This window comes from Pleurodeles waltl, chromosome 1_2 (genome assembly GCF_031143425.1).
Source record: "Pleurodeles waltl isolate 20211129_DDA chromosome 1_2, aPleWal1.hap1.20221129, whole genome shotgun sequence".
Taxonomy (NCBI): Eukaryota; Metazoa; Chordata; class Amphibia; order Caudata; family Salamandridae; genus Pleurodeles; species Pleurodeles waltl.
Window position 1 is genome coordinate 135,425,313 of NC_090437.1, and position 24,507 is coordinate 135,449,819.

Consider the following 24,507-nt stretch of genomic DNA (forward strand, 5'->3'; position numbering starts at 1 on the left):
AGTCGTAATTGCTAATTTTTTACCGCGGCCTGTTGGCAGTCTTACCATCGCTTTAACACTGACCGCCAGGGTTGTAATGACCACCTATGTGTCTATTCCTATTGACTGCTTCATTGTGTTTCTTTAATGCTTTTCGGTATGTGTCGATTATCTGGGCTTCAATCGGTGTATCTTCCAACATTCCCAGTCGTGTCAGGTTTTCCATATACATTTTTAAGTGCGCATGCTTCTTTATTTCGTCCGACAAATGCTTCAAGCCAGTTACTCCTTTTTTTGTCCATGGAATGTCACCACCAAACAGCAAGCAGGGGAAGCAGAACCGAGAATTTGTTGAAGTACTCCCTGTAAACCATTCAAAGTTTGTATACCAGGAGTTTGAGAATGTACATTTGTACGTCTTCCCCCTGCCTTGGGCACTATGTTGTAGTTTTAGGACTGGTCGGTCAGGTCCTAAATGTTTTACACTTAGTTTGTCTTCATGTCTCAGTCAAAGTACAATGTATAAAGTTTGGTGCAAAAACATAACTAATTTCTGTTTAAATGTATACCTTGTGTATTATTGCAATATATCTCCAACAGCTCTCCTTTGCACAACATGACTGCTAAAAATATAGCCTTATCAGCCTGCTGCCTCGGTGTCCTATTTATACTGGTTGCTAAAGTCCCTGAAGCAGACAGATATCTTGAGCTACAGTTGAGGGCCTATAACAAGGCAAGGGAGAGGGCCTTTAACAACTGGTATAGCCAGAAGCAGCTGGGCTATACATCTATTATTACATCCAGTCCACTGAGGGTAAAATGTTCTAAATTTAAAAAGGGAGAACCAGGAACGCAAACATTGGAATGCTGGAGCAGAAGGCTTATGCCAGCCATTATAATCTCTGAGCCAATTCATTGCATTCAGTGGAACTCCTGATCTTCTAATCTACTTTTAATATTGATTACACAGTTCTATGTCTCAAATTAATTCTGATGTGAACCCACTCCACCCACAATGTAGACCACATACATAGTCATTAACTATCATGTAAAAATAATATAGCATCAGTTTCCTTACCTTAAACACTGGGGTCGATGTGTTGTAGGGGTGCAAGAGCTGCAAAGGAGTTTTTGTTCTGTACCCTTTTGTTCTTTGCCCAAACATTATGTCAAGTTTTTCAGGCTTCACCAGATACTGAAAGGAAAATAAAACATAATATAGCAGAAGCAACCTAACACATAAGTTATACGCTACAGCTGATTATAACAAGTTGGTACATATTCCATATAGTAGGCCAATAGATATAAGGTGGTGTGCCTTGGTCGATGCATCAATGAAGAGCATTTAAATTATACTACTTATGAATATGGATGTACATGTAATGCCTTCTCTGCTCCTTTGACTGACAGTGACACCTTTAGAACTAGATCAATCATAGTTGCCATAGACAGATTTCTAGCATGTACTATTTCACATCTGATGTACTATTGTTTAATTTGTTCTCTTTGAGGCAAATCTCGTGAACTATTAGGAAAAGAGGGGAAGACAGAGAGAGTCATGCTTGATGTAAGTTGTTTCTGTTACCATCCATACAAATGGTTGCCTCGCCATATTGCAATGGTAGCATAGGGGTGCAGGAGCTGTTCCAGCAGTGGCCTTTGTTTCTTTGTTAAGCCCATTCACTAGTTGTTGTGGCATTAATGGAATACAAGGTGATGCCTCCCCAGGGAACTGGTGGAGGCCTTCACAATACCGAACTTTATTGTGTCCCGGAACCCCCTCCCAACTCTATGCAAAAATACAACATCCCTCTGTTGTTACTGAAAGTAAAGTTTGCAACAAATTAATAGTTTTTTCATGAACCTCCCTACAACTCGATGACATCACATCTTTCTAACATATAGGTCCTTTTCATTTCCTTCACTTCAGAGAAAAATCAACTGAGCATATCTCCAAGCCAATGCTGTTCTTTTTACTTTATTTCCAATAGATCAATGCCAATCATTTGGTCAGCCATTAGCGACCATGCACAGCCCCCGCCACCCCCACCTCGCAGCATTAAATGAGAAGGTTCTGTTTAAAGCAACAGCACCCTTCAAGACATACTTGACAAATATTGTCATGGTAGCCCTGCATCGGGTGAGCATGGTTAACATGGATCGTGATGCATGCAACACCAATAACGCTATTGGTTTGTGTAGATAAATAGCTATGACCAGGGCTACTGGAATTATGTATCAGCGGAGGACCTAAATATGCAGCAGGGTTGACTAAATTATGTAACAGGAAAAGACAAATAAGCAACAGAAAGGTGATCAGTCAACCTTTGTGAACGGCTTCCGATGTGAGGCAACATACGTTACTAGATGTTTTATAACTTTTGATTCATTTGAACTAGAATCAAGAACAAATAATACTAAAATCGGCAGACTATGCAGCAGATGGTGGGTTATTATGCCACATGTTACTTTTTACAATAGCGCACAACCAGCCAAAAAACGCAAGATGAATAGTTATGGTTTGGGAGACTTGCTGTACCGTAATGCCTGATGGGCAATTTTGCCTCCAAGATGGTTATAATTAAGGTGCAGCGGGCCCACCACATCCCAGGACCCTGGTTCCGCTTTAACCTGCTGAATTAATAATATCTATGCGGACACCCATTACTCACCTAGGCAATATATATATTGTGTGGCCATACGTGCAGAGGCAAGCAAGTTGTTTTTGTCACTCCCCTTCTGCTAGCTGCTTACCCCCAAGGGCCCCATGGAGAGAGTAAATAAAGAAGATGCATGAAATGCAAAGAAGGGAAGCCGTTGACCTATAATCCTTATGCAAGGTGGTGAACAGTTCAGCAGCACCCCACAACTCATCCATGAATCAAAGGCCTCCAGCAAATCACCTTTCATTTCATCCTTTTTTCTGGCAAACCTCATCAAATTATTTCAGATTTTGGCATCTAATCATTCAGTTGGTAGATTATTTTTCATTCAAGACTATGTGGAACATGATGGAGCCTGGGGCCCCATCTTTTCATCTGGGGTTAAATGGATCTTTTCTTATCTGTTATGAGGGGTGAACAGATACTTTTACTACATCATTCAAATTGATTATGGTGCAACTCAATAGACACACATTAAATCTTAGAGTCCAAATTAAAGTTTCAAAGAACCTTATTTACAGACTTGAAGCCAAAGTTACATAGATGAGTCTCAAAACCATAGTTTAGAGATACAAAATCACCAGAGTTAAGGTGTTGCTTAGTATTAAATCAAAGCAACTTATAAAAGATCAATGCTTCAATAGTAACAATGAAGAAAAATCAGGAAAAATACTTGATATCTGGATTCTAAAGTTAAGTTATCTTGCCTAACCATTGAATCTAGCTCCTAAACTATTCTAATACTAAAAGGTTATCTGAGAAAGGTTAGCAGACAGAACTACCGTAAAAGATTCTGTCTAAGAGAGATGCCGTGGCATAAAGCCACATAGAAAGTGTGCCTCAAAAAGGCATTCAGCAATCTCAAAAGCTAAAGCTGCCAGTGCTGGGATACTCCTTTCATCCGGTAGCACTCTCTCAGACCCTCTTATCTCTCGTACACAACAAGCTCCTTATTAACTTCAGCACCTGCAACTTTGGAAAAACAAGCTTTCACACTGAAGATTATAACATACAAAAAGAATGCAGCCTTTGCTAGGGCGTCAGACCTTATTAAGTAAACTTACAAGGGAGAAGCAAATAGGCCGATGGACCCTTTGACTCGCTTCGAGGTTTTCCCACCATATATCCCGTACCAATACGCATCAATATCCAAGAGCAATCAATAACATTTGTAATCAGTAGGAGTCAGTAATTGTCACACACCATGACTTAGCAGCCATGAATAACCACACCTTTGGGTAAAAGTTAGAATGTTTATTTCCCTATATTAACAATGCTAATGTTACGTAAAATCAAATGATAAACATACAGAAACAACACTGGCTGACCAAAGCAGCACAAGAATGGCAATCTAATCAAAGCTTGAGCTTCTACACATTCTAAAGTTACAGTACAAATTAATAACAAGAATAGCTGTGCAAATGATATTACATACATTTACTTTCAGTACAGAAGAGACATCAACTGGTATTACATGCAGCAAACCTCATCAGTGAGAATCCTAACATCAGATTAGAATTAGCATGTTTGGACTTCATGCGAAACAATTTAGTCACACAAATTTGGAAAATATCTATCTATGGCTCTATCAAAATAGCGGTTGGTACCTAGAAACAAAAGCAAATAGACATAGCAAACAATATCATAGTCAGTATACCTCCCCTTGTTTGGATCAGCAAGCTGTGACAGTATTTGTCAGTAGGACAACAGTCTGGTCAGCTAGGCATCAGGATTCAGCATCAAGTTCAGAAAAGCAAAGTCTCATTAAGCAATAAAGTTAAGCACGTCTCTTCTCAAGACGGTCTAGAAAATAATGGCCTTATGGCAAGATAGAAAATAGGCAAATGGTGGTCTCTTTTCAGTACAGTCCGACTAAGTTAGATTTCCTAAAACTGTTCTTCATGTCCCTATTGGTTCAAGAATCGCATGCTTATGTTTAGTCCAATGAAACTAAAACTTCACATCTACACTTGTACTAGTACATGTTTCACATGTCGATGATTGGTTCTTGTTTCTTCCGTTCTCATCATTGCGCTCATCAGGTAACAATATTGTTGCAGCTTATGCTCAAGTCCGTATGTTCATTGTCTTCTACTGGGAAGGTTAGTCTTACACACATTACATTAAACAAAGTATCCTAGCTAGTAGGTCAACTTCTAGCAAGCAGTTCTCATGAGAAAGACTTTTAGCTACGAGCACTTGGCCAGCACAGTGGAAAATCACAATTTAATTCTCTAAGCATTAATTTTAATAAAACAATTTAAGAAATGCAGCTTGAAAGAAAGCCATGCTACTAGGCCTAGTACCTTGCTAAATTAAGGCCTATGATTAATAAAGCTAATACATAATACGTAACCCTTAATATGAAATATTACTACATTAATCAAACATAAGCTCATAATTTCACATTAATAAGCCATTAATAAATACACTTCGTGAATACTGGCGGCCACCCACGTGGGCGCACCTTCAGATGCATGCATCATTTTTCTCTACGTTATTACATTTTCTATGCAAATTCAACACTCAAAATACATAAATAATCATTAATAATTTCATGAGTAATTCTGCGTTAACAATCCCTCCTCTGATGACTAAATGTGTCATCACACAATTTTTTTCTTCTGCTAAATTCTGTCATTTCAATCCCTTCATAATTTCGTCCCTTTTTCAAATTTCTCCTAAACAAATTTTCCCTTTTAATTTCTTCCCTCCTCTGATTATTTTTTAGTTTTCTACAATTTGATCCTTATATACAATTTACATATTCCCCATGCTCCAATTATGCAAATTACAGTAATCAATATTCCTTGTATTATTTTCAGTATTATCCCTTTCACAATGTTGCTGAGCCCATTTCTGACTGAAGCAAACCCTTTGCCAACTTTCTCCTAAACACCTTGTTTTTTCAACTCATTCAAATCAGCACTCTCATTATTCAGATTAGTAAGTAAGGGCCATATGTACAAACACATTTTCCCATAGACACAGAATGGGTAAAACCCTTTGGTAAATCTGACCCTCAGCTTCTAATTTCTTTACCATTATCAGGAATAAACGAGCAGCAATGCCTAGAATTAAGCATTTTGAAAAGTCCGGCATTCTTTGCTAAAAGAATGTCTAATGCAAGGGGGTTCTGAAAATGCATAGCTCTTTCAGCAGCTAATTCAGTATCTATCATGAGTATGGCTCCTGAAAAATTTGTCAGCATGTTATCCACAATAGTAGACAACTTTCAAATCTTTATAATTCAGAGCAACTCCTACTGAAGGTATCATTGCTCCAAATATATCTCCCACTATACCAGAAGAAGATTCTCGCCTTTGTCTAATGTGATGTAACTAAGTAATTTTTGGAAATTTCTTTAAGTCATCAAGTTGAAAGATCTTTGGGAAAACTATCCCCAAATAACATGTCCCATACCATCCTCTTGGAAGGCAGTAATAAGCATTAGGCCCACATATGTAATATATGCCAGGAATCGCTGGATCCTGTCCATTCAACATAAATGTCCATTTACTCTGAAACAAAAACACGTCTACATTCACTCGTTCCCACAAATAAAGTATCAGTGCAAGATTTAGGCCTATATACACAAAGCTTCCCTACGTGTTGTGCATCTAAAGCTAATTTCCCTTGTGTTTTTATCATGCTATAAACATAATCATTTCAATAGTTCTTTTCTCTAAACCTTTTGCTAACTTCTCCTTTAATGCCTTTCTCCTGTCATCTGTGTGATCTAAAAAGCTTTTTTCTAAAGGTGTAAGCAAGCATGTCAAGTTATTCCTGTGAGTGTAAGCAGTGCCAAAAGTTAATGTTGGCTCAAAGAAACCTCTCACTAATACTATGTCATTGTCCTTAGCTACTCTACTCAGGTACCTAATTATAGGGACAAACGAAAACACCACACCATGGTTGGAGTAGAAATACTGAATGTACTCCTGGTTATAGAATCTTGTTAGTGACAGACTACAACTTATCCCATAAGTAAGAGGAAAACTACGATAAGTAACTCCTTCTTTGACTGATGAAGGAATCTGCGTACACACAAAACAATTCTTCACATCCACTTTTTCAACATATTCACTCAATAAGCGATAGAACACATTAGAAGAAAGTTCCCCTGGTGCATTACCTACGTGCAGATATTTCTCATCTAACCTAAACTTCTCTATTGATGTGAATGCAGTGGTTGTCTCTAAAGCTGAAGTATGGTTGGCTTTACTCTTGTCAAGAACAGTCATACCCACAATCAATACCACACGCAATTGCCAAACCAATACTGAGGTATTTACAGCACCTGTTCTTCCTACCCTGCTGGCTAATGGTACTCATGATCTGTAGAAAGTAGAAGAGAAAAATTTAGAAACTATTTAGCAAAAATCAAAAACAAAAATCTTCTTTTCAGCTTTCGGTCTCACTTCTAGGATCCTTTTTCAAAAATAGGTTTAGCAGCTTGTCAAAACAGGTTATCTTGTCAAAATCAGGTTTCAAAAGTCTTATCCGGTTACTTTCAACAGTGTCTTTTCTCTTTGCACTTTTCTCAAATTTGTCTCAACAGTTCAGTTCATTAGCTTCCTTCAAGTGCCAAAATACTGACTTGGAATCTCTTGATCAAAACAAAAAGACAACAATTCTTTCTGCCATTCACTTGTTGTTGCATACGCCCATTTAGGACCTGCATACCTTCGACTTGCTATTCTCTTTCTTTTCAATTTTCAAATCTCCATTCAATTCTCCTTCACTTAGATCTTCCCTTCTAGTCGTGTCTATTTCTTCCTCGATTGCTGTCACAACAACTGCTTTCTTTCTCTTTGCTTGTGACTCCAGCCACTTATCTCCTTTCAGTGGACCCTTGGCCAATGCTCTTTTCAGTGTTGAACTAGAAACTGCTTCTAGCTCTGTAGGATTTTCTCTTGACGGACCTGCATCTGGTTCAGGAGGAGTCAGATCACATTGGCTTTGATCCGCCTCAACTCCTTCCCCCTCTGGGTTTTGCAATTGCTGTTTGTCTCTCAAAATCTTCTACTTCTGTGAGAGTCCTCTTCTGACTAGAATCTCCTGCTGCCTCAATTGAGATTGGCTCACTGTCAACCTCCTGGAGGTCTTCTCCTTCGTCTCCCACAGGAGTGACTGAACCGCCTGAATAGGCTCAGATCCAGCCTCAGTTCCTCTTTCTTCTCTTTCCGGCTCTGAGGCTTCTCTTATCGTTGTTGGTACTCTCAACAACTCCTCTTCATCGTCCAAAGGACATGCCACCTTTTTTGTGTGGCTTGCGTGGATCCAGTTCAGAACTCCAGCATACTTCACAGCTGTGGTAGTGGTCAGAACCACCTGGATCGGGCCTTTCCACCGAGGCTCTAGACAGGTTTTCCTAACGTGTTTCCGGACCACCACCCAGTCACCTGCCCTCAGGGTGTGTCCTTGCTCTTGGATTGGTGGCAGTATGGTGGCTTCCACCTGCTGAGAGAAAGAGTGAACCACATCAGCCAGACCTTTGCAGTAGTCCAACACCATATCATCTGTAATGCTCACAAGCGCATTTGCAGGGACCGCTAGCAAACTCATTGCTCTACCCATGAGGATTTTGTGCAGTGACAATCCTGTCTTCCTGTCTGGTGTGTTTCTCATTGTCAAAATTAAAGGCAGTGCATCAGGCCACTTCAGATTTGTCGGCGCACACGTTTTTGCCATTCTTGATTTCAATGTACCATTCATCTGTTCCACAAGTAATGATGCTTCAGGACGGTAACTACAAAGCAACTTCTGCTCAATGCCCAATGCTGCACATAGCAATTTAATTACTTAATTGTTGAAGTGACTTCCCCTATCTGATTCTAAAGAGATTGGAAACCCAGAACGTGGTATTAGTTCCCTAAGCAATAATTTCACTTCTGTGAGGCTGTCATTTCTTCTTGTACGGTATGCTTCAATCCAGTGACTAAAGATGCAGACAAACACCAACACATATCTCAAACCTCCACACACAGGCATCTCAATAAAATCCATTTGCATTCTGCGAAATGGACCTCCTGTTCTTCCAGTGTGGCTCAAATTAATGACTGTCCCTTTTCCTGCGTTCATTTGCTGACAAATGATGCAACAATGGCAAACTGCTTCAGCAACTTGTCTTAACCTCGGATTGAACCAATTATGTTTGAACAGTCAAATCAATGCAGACCTCCCAACATGTGCTTGACCATGATAAAGCCTAGCCATTTGAGATAACAGACTGTTAGGCAAAACCAATTAACCTTCCTCTGAAACCCACAGTTCATCCTTTCGCTGTACACATTTAATTTTGCTCCATGAACATGTTTCCTCCCTGTCAACATTATTCTGCAATGTTTTCAGTTCTTCCAATGTATCTATTACATGCAATGCAAAATTCTGACATGTTTCGTCTTCATCAGGTAACAATCCCCACTTATCTTTGAACGATATACAGTTAAATGCACAAAACCTTGTGACTTGATCCGCATATCTATATCTCATTAACACAAAATCTTACGATTTCAGATGTGCACTGCATTTCACCACGGCAATCTTTTCAGGCATTTAGTTAGCATGCGACAATTCTTTCATTCTCTCACCATTTCTCACTGGTGAACCAGAAGAGGTCATGAACCTCTCTGTGACCACAACTGGCCAAAGGCATGGACTATTCCAAATCCATACTGACTTTCCATATAGATGGTAACTATAAGCTGAGCAGAAACATGGAACGCTCTAGTTAGGGCTACCAGTTCCGCTGCTTGTGCAGAATTTACTCCTCAAAGCCAAGAAGCTTCCAGGATACCAGAAATTGTGCACACAGCATATCCTGCTCTCAGTACTCCTGTATTGTCTCTTAGACAGGAACCATCAACAAAGATAATTTGGTCATGTTCTTCCAATCGGGTGTCTCTAATGTCAGGTCTCGGTTTTGTGCACAAAACAGTTACTTTAAGACAATCATGCTCAATGTATTCCAACTTTTCAATTTCAACATTTCCATTCGGAAGCAAGGTTGCCGGGTTAAGCACTGTACATCTTTTCAATGACACATTTGGTGACCCTAAAATACTTGTCTCATAACAAGTCAACCTGGCACCTGTTAGGTATTGAGTTTTTGATTTTGTAAGTAGGATCTCAATGGAGTGAGGGACCATGATAGTTAGAGGGTGTCTCATCATAGTACCTTCACACTGGGTGAGGCTCTGACAAACCGCTGCAACTGCATGCAAACAGACTGGTAAAGTTGCTGCAACTGGGTCCAAAGTAGCTGAAAAATATTCTACTGGGTGGTTCACACCTCCATGGACCTGAGTCAAGACAGACAAAGAACATGCATCACACTCATGACAAAACAACCTAAAGGCTTTTGTGTAATCAGGCACACCCAAAGCCGGAGCTTTGCACAGACTCTCTTTCAATTCAGAAAACACTTTCATTTAAGCCTGGTCTAACACTAGGGGATCAGTAACCTCCTTGTGGGTCTGCTCCTGCAATGGTTTCGAAAAGACTGAAAAATTGGGGATCCATTGATGACAATAGCCTACCATCCCTAGCAACATCCAGACATCCCACTGTGTGGCTGGGGAACTCATCTGCAATATGGCTGTCACCCTTTCTCTGGATATTTTTCTTGATCCCTTCTCAATCTGGTGACCCAAGTATTTCACTTCTTTCTGACAGTATTGCAATTTAAGTGGAGACACTTTATGACCATTCTTTCCCAAATGGTTCAGCAAGGCAATTGTGTCATACTTGCATTCGTCCCTCATTTTGGACGAATTCAACAAATTGTCAAAGTACTTTACCAAGGTCGACTGGAAAGGTAATTCCAGCGACTCCAAATTATTTTTCAAGATCTGATTGAATATGGAAGGTGACTCTGAAAACCCTTGAGGAATTCGACATCAACAGTAAACTGAGTCCAAAAATTTGAAACAAAAGAGAAATTGGCTATCCTCATGAAGAGGCACAGAAAGAAAGGCTTGTGACAAGTCTATGACAGTGACCCATTCAGCATCACACGGAATCTGAAACATAATCACGGCTGGATTTGGCACCACGGGGCAACATTTGATCACAATGTCATTTATTTTTCTCAAATCCTGGACAATTCGAACTTTCCCACAGGGCTTTTTCAAACCCATTATTGGTGAATTACATGGGCTGCTCAACACTTTTTTCAAGACCCCTTGGTTCACAAATTCTGCAATTATTTGGGCAACCTTTATAAGAATATCTTGGGGAATGTGATACTGGGGAATCTGAGGAAAAAATCACGTTTGGTTTTACAGGAACTTTAACTGGCTCACCTCCCTTTATCAGACCTATCTCTTTTCCTGTCAGATCCCATACTTTCTCTTTAACTGTTACCTGTAAATCAGGAGGAAGCTCCTTCACTGTGAACAATGGAAAGAAATTAATCAGGGAGTACTCCTCATTTATTGTCTCATACTTGGTTTCTGGAGCTGAGTCATCCTCATCATCACTATTCGTCTGTATCTTGATTCCATCATTTGAGCAAGTAATCGAGCACCTGGTTTTACACAGCAAGTCTCTTCCCAATAGGGATACTGGACTTGAATCACAAACTATGAATTTGTGTAATCCTTGAAAGCTGCCAATTTTAACCTGAACTGGTTCTGTAATTGGGTTGGTCAAATACTGATTCGCTACTCCTACACTCTGGACTGTCTTTCCTGAAAGGTGCAAATTTGGAACTTCTGCAGATCTTACTGTAGAGCCTGTAGCTCCTGTATCAACCAGAAATGAAACTCTGTGACCCATGACTTTTCGCTTCACATAGGGACCCTTCTGATCTACCTCTAAGGAGGCTGCAAGCATGCATTCCTCCTCATCCAAACTACCACTCACCCAATCATCATTTATTCCAATCTCACTGTGTTATAGGAATTGGTCAGATGTGTCATTACTTTGATTGGACTTCTGACCTGTGACCCGTAGAGGAAGCATCACCTGCTGCTGTTCAATTGGGGTATTTGAATGTGCTGTCTAGGTACCATTTGAACCTGCTTTTGCATTGGCTGCAACTGTGTCATTTGTACACGTGGCATTTGCACCTGCTGCCTGGGTTGAAAATTTTGCATTTGATTCACAATATTTTGGAAGTTCGGATTATGATCTCTCATTCTCGGTCCTCCCATGTTTTGAAACAAGTTGATGTCACCTGTTTGCTGAACAACACCTTCCTGCACCATCATCGGACACTCCCGCTTCCAATGTCCAACTGTTCCGCAAGCTTGACAAGGCAACAATTTTTTCATTCCCTGCACATCATTTTGAACCACTACAGTATTCAAATCGGGACCACGATTTACATTACCTCCGCGACCTCTACCTCTCATCTAATTTTGCAATACCATATTTCCCTGCTGCTGTTGTTGCAGTTGCGGTGGAAAAATTCCCTGCATCCCCGTTTTTGCAGCTTTAATCTGCATCATCATCGCCTTTTCTTTCAGCTTTTTTCTCTGCTTCAAATCAATCTTGTCACTACAGTACTTGGCATACTGCAACACCTTCATCAATCGGCTTTGCTTGCCAGCAAATCAAATGACACTTAATCATCTGGTTAATTTCAAGTCTCAATCCTTCCACAAATCTGAACACAAAATGAATCATATCTTTTGGCTCTATTGTCTATGTACCACTGTAATGCTTGAATGCCTGCAACAATCTCTCATAATAAGCATGTACCGACTGTTTTGCTTCTTGAGCTGTCCTGTCTATTCTCTGCCAATCAATGTTTTTGGGTGAAATTCTCGTTTTCAAAAATTCAATCACTTTATAGTAGTATTTCATTACTTCAGGAGATGGCGCACAAATAACTTGATCTCTCTTTGGTTCTTTTATTGGCCAATCTATGCTCCTCTTACACTCTATCCACAGATGAGCTGGAACTACTATCTCTAATAGAGTGTTCAGGTCTTCCCACAGGCACTTTGCAAGTTTCACAAACCTGTCTGTCTGCTGGTACCATTCTACTGTTTTTTTTTCTCTCAACCTTGGATAATCATTTGTAAAAGACAGAATGTCACTTCTTCTCCAAGGGACATGAACAAAATTCCCTCCTGGAATCTCTCTCATTGTAAAGATTTTCACCGGACCCTTACTTTACTGCACATTTGCAGTAAGCTCAGGGGAATCCCTTTTTCTCTTATCTCTTTTCTTTACCCATCTGCCTTCCCATCTGTCTAATGCTCCCCAGGTCTGGGTATTCTGAAGTAACTCTCTAGGATGTGCCTTCATTCCTGCAGATCTCATGTGCTTTAAGTCTGTTGCGTCAAAATCTAACCTGTAACTCCTTTTCAAATGCTTTGTTTTCTCTATTTCTATGCTGTACTTCTCTGCCAGGTCTGCTAGCTTTTGATGTACATTGCTCACTTCCCCTGTAGTTGTCAGGCACAGATATCTCAATTCTGATTCTGTGTAGGACTCTAATCAGTTCACACCCATAGTTCCTTCAATGAGCTCACCCGCTTCCATTCCTAGTCTTGTGTAATTCACGTGCTCCTCTCCCTTAGGCACACTCTGCGGGGTATTCAACTTGTCTAACCATTCAGTCAATTGCTGGGCAGTCAAACCTTGCAACAAAATATTGCTATTCTGACCATGTGGCACTTCTTGTACAACTGTATTTGGAGTCTGCGGTGTCAATAATATCAGGCTCTGACTTACATTCAACCCTATCACAGTATCTGGAGGAACTCTGAATGGGCGAAGGTCTAGCAAAGATCTCGATCCATCAAGGGTCTGTCCCACTGGAGAGACTACTCGGATATTCTCATTGAGTCCTCCCCTCATTGTATTCTGACTCAGAACTCCCTGTCCACTTGCCCTGTTATTCTCTTGTGCAGACAAAGGCAGAATCGGACCAATGGTAACAGGTACAGATACAGCATCTGCCCATGGTCTAACACTCAAGTTCTGAGGTTGCGTAGTTCCCATATTCTGGTTCATTAGTACTGACATATCTGTCTGTGTCCCTGTTATCGAAGTGTACTTTGGTATTACCTGTGGCTGCACCTGAGGCAGTAAAAGTTGAGTCGATTCTGTCTGAACCAACGTTGGTTTCGGGATAACCTGTTTTGTAGGCACTATTACGTTTGTGGTAGTTTCCACTACAGGTACATCAGGGTAAATTCTCGGGACATTTGACTGTGGCACCTGTTTTTGTGCTACTGGAGTAATGGGTGTGTTAAGACTGCTCTGCATTGGGCTCTGTGTCATGCTCGGATTAACCTGTACTGGACTTATTGTTGCGTTAACCTGAGTCGGAGCTGTAGGATTTATACTAGTGCTCGGACCACTCTCTCATTCTGTATATGGTGGGGGATGATTTCTCAGTAACTGCAAAATAAACTCATCATTGTCTGATTCTTCTCCATATGTCAATGGTCCCTTAGACTCCTTTGGTCCCCGCTCCCTACTCTCAGAAAGGCTCCTGTTTGTTTTTCTGGCAGCTTTCCTTCCTTCTCTCTCGCTGTCTTGTGTAATCGCTGGAAACAATTGAATCCCCTGTCATCATCCCATCTAGCCTTCACTAGTATCTTCTCGGCCTTTCTCAGCCACCTCTCGAATTTCTGTTGCTGTTTGGCCACTAACTCCCAAATCGCTAATACCTCGAACTGTGCTGGTCTTGGAGGGGGTTTCAGATCATACGGCATGCTCCTCAGATTCTCTAAGCTCCTCAAATTCAATGTTCCATAGGCAGGAAACGCTAATCTCCCATCCTTCCCTATCACTGTGCACCATTGCTTTAGCCACATATGTGGCGCAGTACCCTTTTACTTTGATTACAATGTAAGCTGGTGTACCTTCTGGCGGTGCAATATCCCCTGTACTCGTTGTAATGTACATATCTCCCCTTAAAACACTCTTTAGAGCTTTGAAAAATTTCATTTTGGCAACCTTTATGTTATTCAAAATCAAATCCGGAAGTGACTTTTAATCCCAGAATTCTCTTCACCCACCTTCTCAACCAATTACGCTTCATGGCGGCTGCCAAACTGTGTGCGACCCTTCCCACTAACCAACCTATCCCAGTGCAGCTCCAATGACATCACACTCACACGTACTGTGGCTTGTCCTCCTAAACTCAGATTCAGACTAAACTAATGCAAAATTATTGCGAGCACTAACCAAAATCAAAATCCAATTTGCCCGTTTAGTACAGGTAAGGTAACACAATTGCTTCAGAAACTTTACGAATTTTTCACTGACTGCGTTTCGCTATAGCAGCTACTCCTTCTTTCTCAGTTTCTCTGATTCGCAAGCAAAAGTCGACCCGGAAATTTCACTCTCAACTGATCTGTGGGTCTGTCCTGGTGCACATAGGACTTGCCAGATCTCAGTCGAAAAGTTATTTCACTCACTTTGACTCACCTTCTGACTTGTCGACCACGCCCGATCGATCTATTAAACCAGACAAATTTGAACAAAAACCAAGTGTCTCATTCACTTTTCAATATACTCCGGAGTCTTAGACCCCGCAGGGTCCGTATACCAACAACCACGTGGACAATTTTTTAGCACAAAGGCCACACACGTGAAGTTCGACGACTTCCCTCCTCTCACACTTTGGAATACGCACACTCCTTCTACAACTTCATTTGGAGTACGCAAACTCCCTAAACCCTCACAAACATCACAATTCACCTTTGATTTGCATAAGCCGTGCAAGAGCAAAACCTACTCCATTCACACTGTCACTAGAGCGCCGAGAACATCCTCAAACACTCATTGGCAAGCTTCAAGATTCTGGGAAAGTCATTTTAGGTACTTTTGGGGCACATTTTCTCTCCAATTTGTAACATTTAATCAGAAAAATCCAAAGTCTCTGGGACCAAATACTATACCACCTATGGGCTCTTAAGGAGACAAACCATCAATCTCTGCTACCATCTCTGCTAGCACATCAGACCTTAATAGGTAAACTTACAAGGGAGACGCGAATAGCCTGATGGACCTTTTGACTCGCTTTAAGGTTTTCCCACCATGTATCCAGTACCAATACAGATCAATATCCAATAACAATCAATAACATTTGTAATCAATAGGTGTCAGTAATTGTCACACACCATGACTTAGCAGACATGAATAACCACACCTTTGGGTAAAAGTTAGAATGTTTATTTCCCTAAATTAACAATGCTAATGTTACGTAACTTAATCTCAAAATCAAATGAAAAAGATACAGAAACAACACTGGCTGGCCAAAGCAGCGCAAGAATGGCAATCTAATCAAAGCTTGAGCTTCTACACATTCTAAAGTTACAGTACAAATTAATAGCAAGAATAGCTGCGCAAATGATATTACATTCATTTAGATTCAGCAAACAAAAGACATAAACTGGTTTTACATATAGCGAATCTCATCAGTGAGAAGCCTAACTAACATCAGATTAGAATTAGCATGTTTGGCCTTCATACGAAACAATTTAGTCACACAGATTTGGAAAACATCTTTCTATGGCGCTATCAAAATAGTGGTTGGTACCTAGAAACAAAAGCAAATAGACATAGCAAACAATATCATAGTCAGTATACCTCTCCTTGTTTGGATCAGCAAGCTGTGACAGTCTTCGTCAGTAGAACATCGGTCTGGTCAGCTTGGCATCAGGAATCAGCTTCAAAATTGAGAAAAGCAAAGTCTCTTTAAGCAATAAAGTTAAGCATGTCTTTTCTAAAGACGGTCAAGAAAATAATGACCTTATGGCAAGACAGAAAATAGTTAAATGGTGGTCTCTTTTCAGTGCAGTCCAGCTAAGTTAGATTTCCTAAAACTGCTTCCCATGTCTCTATTGGTTCGAGGATTGCATGTTTACGGTTAGTCCAGTGAAACTAAAACTTCAAATCTCCAGTTCTACTTGGTTCACATGTTGATGATTGGGTCTCGTTTCTTCCGTTCTCGTCATTGCGCTCATCAGGTAACAATATTGTTGAAGCTTACACTCCAGTCCGTATGTTCATTGCCTTCTCCTGGAAAGGTCAGTCTTACACACATTACAGTAAACTAAGTATCCTAGCTAGTACATCATCTTCTAGGAAGCAGTTCTCATGAGAAAGACTTTTAGCTACGAGCACTTGGTCAGTACAATGGAAAATCACAATTTAATTCTCTGAGCATCCATTTTATAAAACAATTTAAGAAATACAGCTTGACATGAGGCTGTGTAACTAGGCCCAGTACCTTGCTAAGTTAAGGCCTATGGTTAATAAAGCTAATACAAAATACATAACCATTAATATGACATATTAGTACATTAATCATACACAAGCTCATCATTTCATATTAATAAGCCAATAATAAATGCACTTCGTGAACATTGGCGGCCACTCACGTGGGCGCACCTTCAAATGCGTGCATTATTTTTCTCTACATTATTACATTTTCTATGCAAATTCAACACTCAAAATACATGAGTAATCATTAGTAATTTCAATAGTGATTCTGAGTTAACACCTTCACTCTGACCAACTAAAATGAACACAAATATACTTTTAGTTCAAATATATTTAAATTTCTAACTTGTTGAATATACAATTATTATAAAGAATAATATTTTTAAAATACTATAACTGACATTCTTGCAAACGAGTATTAAATGTGGCTTACATAACTCTCATCAAGCACTTTTACTAATATAGTTCAGTGCACTATGTTTAACAATTCGTTTTACACGTTGAAAAAGGAAAATTATCACCCCTACTTCTTCATGTTTTATGGAGGCATAATGGTACAGCCTGGTTATGCTCCTTCAACCATTTCATGTAACCATGTCTGCTACCAGACAGGCTGGAGTCTTCTGTAGCCGTAAGATACAAAGCTTGGCACACATTTTGCAGGACTGATATTGTGGCATGATCTCTGGGAATGCCAAGGTATCATGCAATATCAATGTGGAGCCAGATAGTTCACCAGAGATGTCTGAGACATTCTTCACCACCCTCTAAATATTTGTCCAATATGTTTGCAGGGAAGACAGTACACACCCAGCGTCTTTTCAACAGTTTTATGCCGGAGCTTGTGGGGGTGAAAATGCCATCAACATAGGACCTCTTGCGGGGCCCTGACCTGCTAGTCCGTGTTTATCTGCAGTGCTAGGGGAACATTCAGATCTCATTTGGCGTGTCAGGGAAGTCAATAATTCATACAAAATGGGATAATTTGGTTGTGGTATGTGCATGCACTGCTTTCTTGTTAGAAACATAAAAAGGGCTTACAGCAATGACTCCAGCATTAAAGCATTTACAGATCCTTTCACTGTAAACCAGGATACCCTGCTGAACTCTGCAGCGAGCGGGAGTTAAGATCCGTCTCAACCATGGTTCTGAGGCCACAGCACACAAGGTAACAACTTACTTCATCACTTTCGATTCAAGGAATTAAATCTACTGGTTATGCATAATTGCAGCATCAGGTTAAACAGTGAGGCATAGATGAAGGCCCACATATATTTAGCAAGGGTCACTCATGTGTCAATGATTTCAAGATAACAAAAGGCAAAAACAATGAGTTAAGAATGCAAATCACCTACTTTTGCCTCAGGGTAAGAGTGGCTGGCTGCCTGTGTCATCATGGTCAATAGATGGGCACATTGTCTCAGCCAATCCCGATGCTACTCCCTTGCTGTTACACATCATGAGAGCAGCTCCAGGATTGGCCTGAGCAGGCAATTCACCATTCATTCGGAGACCTGGGGTTGTGGCTTTGATCAAACCCCGCTCACTAATGTGCAGGTGAAGAGAAGCCTCTAAAGCACATGTTGGGCTGGCCAGAAAAATCAGCCATCCAACCCGACATGTGTACTAGGTGCCGTACTGTCTGCCACCAGTATGTATGTAGTGAGTCTATGAAATTGTAGCCCCACCCCCTTCAGAGCCAAGCAGAAACCACTTGCGGCAGAAGGCTGTTACTGCCGCTGGCACGAGTTAAAGATCAATTATTTGGAAAGTTTGCATAGTTGTGTTTGTTTTTATTATTCACATGTAATTGGGGAGCAGGGTGGCCAAAATATCAGTGGTGGAACACCCCAGCGCCCTAAGGCAGGAACTTCCCCTACATGTGGGTGGAGCCAAAGCCACTTTCCAGGTTGTCCTCACATAAATGTCTAGTGGAAGCTGTTCTGTCAAGCCAGAACATAAAAAGGAAGAGTGGCGGGAAGAAACAGTGATGTTTGTAAAGGTTGAGGAAGGAGGGAAGATACTGAAGTTGCAGCATGAGTGTGGAAGATGGAGTCTGGAAGTTGGATACAGGACTGGTTCTAGGGCGTTACGACTGGTGCCACCCGACCGGGTGTTGTCTTCGTGTGTGGTACTGTGTTCCAAGTATCTTATGGTTTTAAAAGCACCTGCTGCCCAGTTCCTTGCCTCCAGCAACTTTCAACAGTTAAAATATCAAGATAACTCTAGTGATTAGAGCACCTTCTGCAGAGAGATCCAGTTTTGTCTAGTGGACATTTTAACTCATCATAAGGTAGCGCAGAGGATTAACATGCCTATTGCAAAGAACGTGTACCATGCAGATCACAAAGTGCATATAATGTAAATAGGTCAGTGGGTTAATGCTTTTGTTGGAGATATCCCTTAGTTACTTACAGTTTATAAGTTAAAATCCTAACATAGCACAGTGAGCTAGAAACTGTCATCAAAGATCTTCATGGAAATTGCAAGGTATAGGTTAGAATGTTTTGACCTTTTCCAAGTCTTTCATTATCCTAATGTTGCAAAAAGGGTTTATTTGGTTAGAAATCAATTTTTATTAGTAAAGACAATCCCAACTTAGGTGGTGCTTTTAAAATTCTGAGTTTGTGCTTCTCCACATCAAGCACTCTTAAACTATACTGCCTACCAGTATGGATGGCATGACTCCTACACCTTGTAGCCCTCTGTCTAGTGTAACATTTCCTATACACTGATTTACACAGATATGATTGATTTGCCTCTGTAGGTGTTTGTGATGTAAAGTGCTCTGACACGTTACACTAGTATGAGTGGCCAAATACAACTAATTAAATACATCTGAGAGACAGAGAGGTTATTGAGACTTGAGTGGCACTGTTAAAGGGTAGTAGTGAGGGTATCTGTGATGAAGGTGGTCATTGGGGGGGCACCACCAGCTCTAAAGCTGGTCCTGGTTGGAAGTACGAGAATGTTTGAGATAGGGGTGAGGTAGGTGTAAAAATGAGCCAATATATGGTTTGATGTAGTTTATGCAATATTATGTCGAGAGATATATCACAAGTGAAATAGTGTGTGTATACTGCCAAAAAGTGATAGTGGCACTATCAATATTTGCTTCACAAATGCAGAGTCCTTGTTAAAATGTTTTAAATGATTATATTTGCTTTATGTATTAAATAATTTTATTTGTTTTGTATATGAAATAATTATCGTTGTTTTGGATAAAACTATCAATATAGATGAGTGTAAATTGTGTACATCTCTGGTCTACAGCTCCTTCTAAAATTCCAGTTTCCTTAATTTGTTTCTTTTGAAGGCCGGGGCATACAAAGGTGGGCACAAAGCCCTGTTTATTTTGATGACTTTGTGAGCTGCTGATCAAGTGACCCAATCTGAAAAGTGAGAGTGTGCTGTAATTTGCAAACAAGCCTCGTCAGTCCACAGCAATTTACATATTAATTATTTACATTGCAAACAAACAAGTAACTCTAACAGGCTGGAGCCCAGGCATGCATGTCCAGTTTTCGCTTAATTACACGGATCTGAAGCTGTACTCAGCACTCTAAGTACAATGCACAGTGTTTGCTGTTCCTCAAGCAAACTACGAACTGTAGAGAGAACAGTTCTGGATCACAGCAGATTTTTAGAATGCTTGACTGTGCGGCCTCTGCGGTCATTTGCACTTATGCAGCGCACATATCTCTCAGAGACACGATGTGTTTTTACCTACAGCAGTGATGCTGGGTGGTGTGTTACTGTATCTTTCATTCAGTTAAAAAGATTCTGTATCTTCGTGAAGCTACTTTCTGGGAGGGGCAGTGGTCGAAGTGCATTAAAAATAGTATGGGAACTGCAATGCTGCATGCAATGGGGTGGTGTCACTGAATGTGGGGGCGGATTCAAAGGTGTGACTTAAAAAACAAAACATTCTGTTAGTTTTTTGTTGTCTTTCACTGTCAGATAGCTACATATAAAATAACCCACAGCTTAAATTAAAAAAACATTTTAAAAAGTTGTTACTCAGTGGGAAATGCACTGTAGTACATTATGAATCCTCTATTAGTTAATGCAGTGCAGAGGTCTATGTGTAACCCAGAGAGCCACAGAACTCAGGGACATTTTTACAAGTCCTTAGTGCCACGGGAGCATCACTTTTGGTGATGCTCCGGTGGCACTGTCCCTGAGCTATATTTACAAAGTGAGGTTAAGCCACTTTTTATGGCTTAACACCGCCTTGTAAATATGGACCTCCTCAATGCAGTTTTCTGTGGCGGGGCATGCATTGGGTGTTGCTTTGGGATTTCCACCGCAACACCCATTGCTTTTGACACTGCCCCAGATTTGCAAAGGAAATGCCAATCTGAGGCAGCACCAAAAACTAAAGCCATACCATAGATGGTGTTAGCATCGCGAAAGAGGAGAAATACTTTTATTTCTCCTCGTTTTTGTGCTGCATTCTGCAGCACACATGGAAAGAGCAAACGCCATGAATGATGGTTTATTTGCAAGAAGGTGTGCTACTTCTATGTGTGCTGCATTTAGCAGCACACATAGAAGTAACAAATCACCATTATTAATTGTTTATGTTTAGGAAAGGACACCTTCCTGCACATAAACAACCATTTACTTCAACGGAGGCACACTATGGTGCAAGGGTGCCTGCATTGGCGCTAGGCAGCTAAATTTAGCACCAGTGCTAGGGGAAAAATAGGGGTGTGCCATATTTTTGTAAATAAGATGCATTCCTGCGATTTTGAAGTAACACAGCGTGGTACTACCAATTTTGGCACAGCGCCATGCTGCGCCACTTTGTTGTAAATATGTCCCTAAATATTTGTTGGTGCAGTGGAGAATAGTGACTTGTGTATAGTGCTACGAGGGCAGAGCCTGTGTGAATATGTAAGTCATTATTTTAAACTTCCATAGCATACAGTATAGACTGCTACAGGAGTCACACAAAGATTTGATATTAAGTGGTGCTTCCAAAATATAGGCCCTCATTTTGACCCTGGTGCTCTTTTGACCGCCAGGGTTAATCTGGCGGTATCACTGCCAGTATACCGCAACATTATGAGTGAGGCAGGTTGGACGCTGCCAACCCACCACATCACCACTCATATTGCCATGGCAGTATGAACTGCCGGGCCGGAGATGTTCATCTCCGACCCGGCGGCCCACATGAGCCGGCGGTATTATGAGCCGGCCTACCGTCATGTTTTCGGCAGTGGTATAAAGCTACGAAAACCATGGCGGTAGGGCCTATCGGTGACAGGGAATTCCTTACCTGTCACCGGTAGAGGGTTCCCCCACCTCCCCAGCAAGCACCTAACTCCCCCCACCCAACCCCCATCCAAACACACACACTCCCACCCTCTCCGATCCACTCACACACATCCCTACCCCCATTCACGCATAAACTCACTTTCATCCATACACACATTCACTCATACATACTCACACGCATTCTGGCACACTGACATGCAGACATGCACTCACTTCAGCATTCATACACACATAGACACCACACACTCACACATAACACCACCCACCCTCCCAATCCCCTCCCCTGTCAGACGATCACCTTACCTTTCCAGGGAGAAGGTCGTACAGAAGGGAACGGGAAGGGGTGCTGCTACCGCCAGCAGCGTCCCGCCAGCAGGACACCACCAGGCCGTATTAAAGATCTTAATACGGCTGGCGCTGTCCTACTGGTGGGGCGGTGCAGGTGGTAGCACTGCCAGGACACCACCGTCCGCCAGCATGGCTACTGCTGAATTTCAACCCTAAGTTTGGCGTAAGTCCGGCAGTGTCCATAATCTGGCAGACAGCTGGTCGCCTCCGTGGCGCTATGTTGGCGCCACTGATGTGATAATGACCCCCATAGATTTTAGTAATACCCAGACTGTATGTAATTTATTTTCCATAACTGTCCCTTCAACACCTCTTTAGGGGTAGTAGGCGCTATATAAATACAGTTTCATTTAAAAACACACTTCACAGCTCAGTTTTTAACTCATTGCACTGCCACTCAAAAATAAATCTTTGTCATCCAAAGCTTTGAGTGATTCGATCAGTTAAAGTTAATGACACCGGTATAATCACTACTTACCACGCTTGACATTTATCACACAAACACCACTAGCCATTTGTCATCTTTTTACTGTGCCATAACGTAATCCACAGAGTTAGACCACACTGACATTTCCCACATTTTAAGACATGGGAAGTTTTACACTACACACTGACATGTATTAGTGGGTAACATGACCACATAAGCATTTACCGATATTAAAACATGGGCATCTACTACATGGGTCTAGTGGTGTAACAAAACTTAAAGGGGCCCCCCTGCAGAGTACATGGAGGGCAGCCCCATTCTCTGGCCCACCACTTACCACTTTTGCTGAGGGGCCTCTGGAGCTCAGGGACTCCCTCCACACATATGGGGGCTTATATTACACCACTGCATGGGTCCCTTTCCACACAGTAGCATTTGTCATTTTATAGTACATGGTGCCTTTTAACACACAACATTTGCTACAGACATTTACCTCTTGTGAACTTTTACCACTGATAATTTCACCACTTACAAACTTACTGAAATAGTATGGTAACAAGCTTTTGAAGAAAGCATGTAGTTAATGCCGGCAACATCGTGCATACAGTAAGAGACCCATTCCCACATATGATCATAACCCATCACCATGTGTCAGCCTTCACATGCTGTCATTTCCCTCTTAATATCACTGCACAGACCTTTAACTCCAAGTTACCTCTAGCTACTTGGGGTGCCAGGCCCTGAAGTGGGTGCACTGCCGTTTCTGCACCTGCTCTAACTGAGGGTGTTTAAAGTAGGAAGGAGTTCAAGAGCACTACTCTCACATGAATCTCTCAGGAGTGCCCGCTCCACCACCTTCTCTACTCTTCACTTGCTTTACCTTCACTCCTCCGTTTCCCCTCATCTTTTATTACTCCCTCGCACTTCCATCTTCTTCCCTGTTGCTTGCTGACTTCTCTCCCTGATGGCTGCACAGCCATAAAACTGCCACTCAGCTACCAATCACAGAGAAAGCTTTGTCATCCAAAGCTTTGAGTGATTCAGTCAATTTAAATGTCCTTTACATGTGCAGATTACCCTATACATTTGCTGATTGACTCGTTGTGCATATTTGCATTTCTTTCAAGGAAGCAGGAACTGTGGCAGAAATGCTTCTGTCTGCCCAAATTCAGTATCACAGCACAGGAGACCCCAGTGGCGACTGCTGTGAAAAAAAATGGTGGGGCTGCACAGGAGGAAGATGGGAGTTGCATAGGGGTAGGAAAAACTAACTAAATAAAAAAAACGTACCTGCTGTACGCCGCCTCGGTGCTCTCCTGCACCTCTTTTCTCGACTCCCAGTAGTACATGCATGGCTCCCAGTTCCCAACACCCATCCAGATGCTGCTCTGATGCTGGTAATACTCTTTACCAGCAAGAGAGCAGGACTGTCATTGGCCTGGGCGGTCTGGTTTGATGCTCAGTCAGGCCCTGGGAGCGTGTGCACCACAGCTCGGGTGGAGAGATCTACGTACTCCTCCCCGTGCTACAGCCGCTGTCCATCTGAATGGCCCGCGGCCCTGCCCTTGAATTCGACTCAGCAAGGAAAAATAAAATGATAATAACCTGTGT

General features: G+C 41.4%; 1 long non-coding RNA gene across 1 annotated transcript; it reads right to left on the minus strand.

Annotated features, from left to right (window-relative positions):
* Positions 1-1,112: 1,112 nt before the first annotated feature.
* On the minus strand, positions 1,113-24,277 carry LOC138295374 (uncharacterized). Its single transcript, XR_011203582.1, has 3 exons — positions 24,187-24,277; positions 16,203-16,282; positions 1,113-1,174 (listed from the first exon to the last, which is right to left on the minus strand). It is a non-coding gene; the product is annotated as an uncharacterized lncRNA (long non-coding RNA).
* Between the last annotated feature and the right edge of the window lie 230 nt (positions 24,278-24,507).